Source organism: Balaenoptera acutorostrata, chromosome 20 (assembly GCF_949987535.1).
Source record: "Balaenoptera acutorostrata chromosome 20, mBalAcu1.1, whole genome shotgun sequence".
Taxonomy (NCBI): domain Eukaryota; kingdom Metazoa; phylum Chordata; class Mammalia; order Artiodactyla; family Balaenopteridae; genus Balaenoptera; species Balaenoptera acutorostrata.
In genome coordinates, this window is record NC_080083.1 from 11,013,523 (window position 1) to 11,020,606 (window position 7,084).

Genomic DNA, 7,084 nt, shown 5'->3' on the forward strand with positions numbered 1-7,084 from the left:
TTGTTCACTGCTAGTGGGAGTGTAAAATGGTGCAGTCGCTTTGGAAAACAGTTTGGCAGTTCCTCAAAAAGTAAAACATGGAGCTGCTATATGATCCAGCAATTCCACTCCTAGGTGTGTACCTATGCAAAATGAAAGCATACACCAAAACTTGTACAGGAATGTTCATAGCAGTAGCATTGACAATACTCCCAAAGTGGAAGCGACCCAAATGTTCATCAGCTGATGAATCTACGAATAAAACGTGGTATCTACACAGCGGCATATTATTTAGCAATAAATAGAATAGAAGTACTCATTCATGTTGCAATATGAATGAACTTTGAAAACATTATGCTAAGTTGAAGAAGCCAGTCCCAAAGGACCACATATTGTACACTTATATGAAATATCCAGGATGAGCAAATCTATAGGGACAGCAATTAGATCAGGATTGCTTAGGGCTATGGTTGGAGGGGAAGGTGGGTTGGGGAGTGACTGCTAATGGTCACATGAGAACGTTCTAAAATTAGATTGTAGTGATGGTTGCACGACTCTTATGAATGTAATAAAAACGCCTGAACTATACACATTAACTGAACTATACCCTGAACTATATACACTTTAAATGGTGTATGTTGCATGTGAATTATATGTCAATAAACTCTTTTGCAAAAATTGCTAACAGTGTTTCGATCTGGGGGAGGGCACTGGGTTAGGAGGGGGCAGTGAAGCACTTGCCTTGTCCTGGTGATTTATTTCCAGTAGCAAAACATGGCCATCCACAGGCACTTGTGGCGGCTTTTAAGTGATGGCTGCTGGACGCCCAGCCCTCTGACAAAGCAGGCGACATCAGTTCTGTCCCTTTGCCACCTCTGGGGCCAATGGCTGTTCCTCCACGGGCCATCTGAGGCTCAGGCATGGCTGTAAACACACAGAGTAATGCCACTGCTCATGCTGGCCTCTGGTGGCCAGGAGCGGGCCAGGTGCTTGGGTGCCTTTCCTGATGCGGGGGACCTTCACAGACTCTCCAGTGACTGAAGGCAGAGGGTGAGCTCTGTTTAGCCTACCCCCATCCCTCCACCCTCAGGAACCCAGGTCCACCTGGCCTCATCGGCCTGACTCAGGACTGCAGAACCCGCAGCACAGCACCCCCGTACACACACACTCACATGACCTCGAAGCCACGAAAGTGCAAAGGCACCCAGGTCCACACCCAAAGGCACGGGCGGGACCACCACACATCAAATGCACATAGACAACAGATGCACAGACGCACAGGCACACAAACAGAACAATGCACACACTGGGACATTACACAGCACCAGAAGCCGATGGATAGACATAAGCAGGAAAGTCCTTCCAGTTTGTTCAACTGGCTGTCAAAGGCCCATGCAGAGCAGCCGAGGCACCGCTTTCAACCCCCAGTCTGGGTCCGGTGCTCTCCTCCGTGCCACCTGCCTGGTCCCTCCTCTTCCCGGACAGTCCCTGGGCCTCTCTGTAGCACATGATCCATCCTACTGCGCTGGGACAGTGGGTTTACTCGTTTGCTTTCCTCACTGGATGCATGATCCCTGAAGGTAGGAACCGTGTTGATGTATCTCTGAGTCCTCAGCACCTGGCAAGTGTCTGGCGTGTAGTTAACAGGGTTAATGCGCAATGCTTTAAATGAAGGAATAAATGAATGGAGTAATCCAAGTGTATATTTATTAGGGAAAGTGTTCAATCTTCATAACTATCAAAGAAATGCAAATTAAAACGAGATTCAATTTTAACACCTATTAAATTAGTACAAATTAAGAAATATAATTATCACACCCAAGACTGACCCAGTTGTGGTATAACCATGGCGCACACGGTGCTGGTGGCAGTGTGTCACCTGGGTGCCCCTCTTTGGAAAGCAATTTGACACTACGTATCGAGTCCTCTAAAGGCTCACACCTTTAGGGCAGTGATGCCACTCCTGGGAATTTATCCAGAGGAAATTACCAGAAAGAAGAAGGATATTTATGATCACGAAGCCCCGATTTCAGAACCAAAAATTGGGACACACGTTCTGACACGTTCCATTTAAGGACCGGTGGGAAGAATATTCCAGAAAACTGAGGACAAAGCTGACCATGACTGAATTGGGAACAGCAATGGTGGGAATGTACATTCCCTGAGGGCAGTGGGGCTGCTTTTGTGCTGCAGAATTGGGTAGTGGTGACGGAGATTACCTGGCCCTCAAAGCTTAAAATATTTACTTTCTGACTCTTTACAGGAAGGGTTTGCTGACCCTTGGCCTAAGTAAAAAAGAACAGGAAGGTGTGGGCAATCGCCTTTCCTAGACTGTGAGGCTCTTTAGATAAGGAACCGGAAAAATAAGAGCAGTGACAGTAGCTGCCTTTTACGGAGCATTATCTAGGCGTCAGGCACGGTGTCAAGGACTCACAGCCGTGCTCCTCTCATCCTCACAGCCACGCGTGAAGTAGGCATATTTGTCATCCCTGTTTTGGGAGGGGACACGGAGGCCTAGGAGCTCAGGTGACCTGCTCAGAGCCCACAGCCGTAAGAGGGGCAGCTGCACTCAAGCCCCGGCCTGCGGACTTCACCCCTGTGCTCTGCTGCTGTCAGACAGCCAAGCGTTATTTTACAGACGTGGTGTCTGGAGCTCAGAGGTTGACCCACTTGCTCAAAGATGCACAGTGTTAAGGGATAGAGCCGGGATTCAAATTCAGGTCTGAGTGAGCGGACTCTGAGTCCTCCAGTTAAACATGGAGCCGGTCTGGGGGCAAGGGGGTGCGATTAGGGGTGATCCTCACGTGAGTGCTATTCTAATGGCCTTTGGGGCCTGTGGCCAACAGTGGAGGTCGCGTTCTGGGCCGGCTGTCTGAGCTCTGGACTTTACTCCCGATTCTCTCTTGGACTTTGGATAAGCTCCTTACCTCTCGGGGCCTCAGTTTCCCCATCTGCATGACAAGGTGCCTGGGAACGGACAGGTTTTCTGGATCTTTCAGCCGGAAAGCAGAACTTCAGACCTCCCCAGGGTGGATGAAATGCAGCCTCTTCTTTCGAGAACACGGGCAGGCTTGGGATAAAGGTCACCAGTGATGGGAGAAGATCTCCTCTGTTCTCACAGGATCCTGGAATGGAATTAAGGATCCGTGGGGCCTGCAGACGTTTCTGGAAGGGATGGGGGCCTGGGCAGAGTCTGAGGAGGAAGGTGAGGGAGAAATTCTGCAGCCAACTCCCAGGAGAGTTGTTTTTTTTTTTTTCCCCACTCCAACCATTAGTAAAATCCAACACCTAGGAGAATATAGAACATCCAGTGGCAGAGATGGAGCAAGTGTGGGGTGGGCGTCGGGGGCTGGCCAGGGGTGGGACCAGGACGTGGCCATTAAGGCATCCACAGCCAGAGCAGAACTTAAGAGGACACCAAAAAACCCGATAATCAAGATAAGCAATATTTTAATGCCATTTAAAGAATCCAAATGAATGCAAAAAATCCATAATGAACAAAACATCAAAATTTTAAATAGAAACAGGCTGTTTGTTTTGTGACCCTACATTATTGTGCAACCAGAAGAGTTGATTCTGATCAGCTCACCTGGCCTACACGCCCCTACCCTGGGTTTATGAAGATTGGTAATGGGGCCCAAATGAACTGGGCCACACAGAGCTTTATATACAGTCGTGTTATTTGACTGTGGAGATTTTACTAGCTTTTTCCACTTAGTCTGAAGTATGGGAGGATAGTTTGATAAGTGTATGTAAGGGTGAACATTTTTTCTTTGCTTCAGACTTCAGTGTGACTGGGCTTAGAGCAAGGCTGGAGTCCTGAGGTCCTGAGGCTCTGGAGGTGTGAAGAGCCCAGGTGGGATGGGGCGGGTGGGGGGAGGGGGCTGGTTGAATAGAGATGGATTCCCACGAAAGTTTCTCCGTGAGTCCGTAGGAGCCCAAGCTTAAACACAACATGTTTCCCCAGACGTGTATATATTTTGTTGTGATGAGTACGACAGCATTTTGTTTTTAAAAGGTCAAAATGCATCTGCTTTTATTGTTTGCAGGTATGTATTTTCTCAGAGGATGGATACTAAATGATTGACTACAATTCTATGAGTCTAAGAGATTATTTTGTTGGTATAAAAGAGTCTTGTAGTGAAAATATCGAGTGCTGGGAATTGAACTCCAAGGGCAGGGCATACCACCCACCTGAGGAGGGCTCAGAGTCTGGGACTGGGCCCTGGGGACTCAGGCCCTTCTGCCCTGGTGTGCCTGTAGCCTGGAGTCCCACATGTCCTGGTGGGAGGGTGGGAAAGGCAGTCACATTAGACCAGATTTTCTGTTTTCCGCTTCTGTCTGCATCTCTTGGGAAGACTTACATGTGGCTCATGTTGACTGGGGTTGACTTACCTACAGCTCATGGGGTAAGAATAGGACTCCTGGGGTGTCTAGGGGTTGGGAGGGTTTAGGTCCTGATTTGGAAAGAAAGCAGGAATCTTCTCCATGACCCCAAGCCTCTCAGGGTTATGAAGGGAGACAGTTTGGGGCGTGGTAACTACAGAGCCTCAGAGACGTGAGTGGCCTCTCGTTTCCCTTTACTTGAATCTCTCTCTCTCTCTCTCTTAACTTTAAAATAGTTTAAAAATGTGAAAAAAAACTTTAGATTTGCAAAATAAGTTGCAAAAATATTACAGAATTCCCTTATACCTTCACCTAGCTTCCTCAAATATTAACATCTATGCCCATGGTACCATGATCCAAACCAGGAAATTAGCATCGATGGGACGCTATTAACTAATCCACTGCCTTATTCATGTTTTCAGTCGTCTACTAAAGCTCCTCATTGCACTTTGTTGTCATACCATTTTTGCCTCCTCCAATCTGGGGCAATTAATCCTCAGCCTGTTTTTCATGATTTGGAGACTTTTGAAGCATACTGGCTAGTTGTTGTGTAGACTGTCCCTCAGTTTGGGTTTGTCTGATGTTTCCTCACAGTCAGTATTCATTTTTGGCAAAAAAGCCTGCAGAAGTAATGCTATGTCCTTCTCAGTGCCTCCTATCAGGTGGTACGTGAGTCAGTGTGTCTTGGCCAAGGTGCCGTCTGCCAGGTTTCTGTGCTCGTCTCCTTTTCCTTTACATGATTAAAGGATTAATGACTGCAACAATCCTTGTCTTAGTCTGTTCGGGCTGCTGTAATACAATCCCATAAACTGGCTTATAAACAACAAACACTTCTCACAGTTCTGGAGGCTGGGAAGTCCAAGTTCAAGGTGCTGGCAGATTCGATGTCTAGTGAGATCCTGTTTCCTCATTCACAGATAACCATCCTCTTGCTGTGTCCTCACTTGTTGGAAGGGGCGAGGGAGCTCTCTGGGGTCTCTTTAGTTAGAGCACTAATGCCATTCATGGGGGCTCCACCGTCGTGACCTGATCACCTCCGGAGACCATCACCTTGGGGAGAGGTTAGGTTTCAACATGTGAATTTGTGGGGGGACCCGTACACCCGTATAGCATTTCTCATGTGCACATCCATCACTTCCAGCTAAAAATCATGCTTAGTCTGTTACCTCCTTCGAGCTCACATAGCTGAGAGGCTGGGCATAACTCCATTTTTATGGCTAGTTCATCCAGTCTTTTAAGTTTACTGGTGGAAATGGGAGCCTATCAGGGGAAGAAGAGGAGAATTCATACTTTTGGGGTTTCTTCTGTCAACAATGTGCCAGGCATTTTTATACACTGCCCATGTCACGTTTAATCCTTTCAGCAACCATTGATTATCCTCATTTTATGGAGGATGATGGGGTCTTGGAAAGATCAGGAAAGCTCTCTAAGGTCACATAGCCAGGAAACAGTCTATGCCAAAGTCCAGGCTCTGTCCTTTCCCTTTTGCTATGTCTCCAGGGAAGGGCTTTGCTCAGTGTCGCTCAGTGATTCTGTATCCCTGCTGGGACACAAACCCAAATTCTTGGGTAGCTTCTCTAGAGGAAGTTGGGAATCAATGAAAGAATGCTTTTTCATCATCTTCGCCACCAGATGGGCGGAACAGGTGTCATTTCCCATGGAAATGTCATCTCCATTTCGTAGAAGATGAAACTGAGGGTCAGGGAGTTTATGTGTCACACCCAAAGCCTCAGCCAGGAAGGGGCAGCCCTGGAATTTTAACCCATGTCATTCCTCTCCTTAGGAAAGGAATGTGCCGGTACCTGGGCAGGGAGGGGGCTCCGAGCCCACGAGGTGGTAAACGTTTATCTGTTTGAGAATAACCCACCTCTCCCAGGGGGTTGCCTGCAACCACAGGTTGTGTCCTACAGGTGATTTTCATGCTTCATAAAAACAGAATTTATATGATTTATAAAATTTTATGTGATTTACAACACCTGTTAAATATGTGAGGGAGCTGGCAGGGCTCATAGATCTCTCTGCTCTCTCCAGTTTGGATAGTTGGCAGTTGCCCTTTATCAAAGACAGTTCTGCACCCAACCCTGGAGCCTGGGGCTCTGGTGGCCCCGACCTCATGCTGATGATCGAGCTCCTGCTCCCAGGCTCCCAGCTCAGACGTGGCCCCACTGGCTCCTAAGCCAGAAATATGGGCATTTGCCCAGACCTCCTTTCTCCCTCATCCCCCATATTTGATCCCCAAGCTCTGTTCTTTGCCCCATCAAACATCTCTGGAATCCTCCCCTTTTCTGTCCACCATCACTAGTAGCCACAACATTTCTTGCCTTGACCATCACTTATGTCTCTTGCCCACATAAAACTCTTCAGTTCCTCCCAGGTCACCTACAGCATCAAGTCCAAGTCTCCAGGGCTGGCATTCAAGGGCATTCAGTGATGGCCCTGATGCTCTCAGCAGTTCTGTTTTCCATCCGTCCTCCCCAGTTGCCTGTTCTACACCAATCATACATCAGATGTACTTGCCTAATAACCCCACGTTGTTTCATAAACTTTGGCTTTTCCAGATGTAGTTGCCTCTTTCTAGAAATGACATTCCAATTTCTGGAGAACTCCTCTTCATCTTTCAAAACCCATTCTTATGACACTACTTCTCTGAAGTACTCCTTGACTGCTGCTTGGGCATCAGAATTCTGCCCTCTTTGCCGTGCACCCTGGCACATAGTGT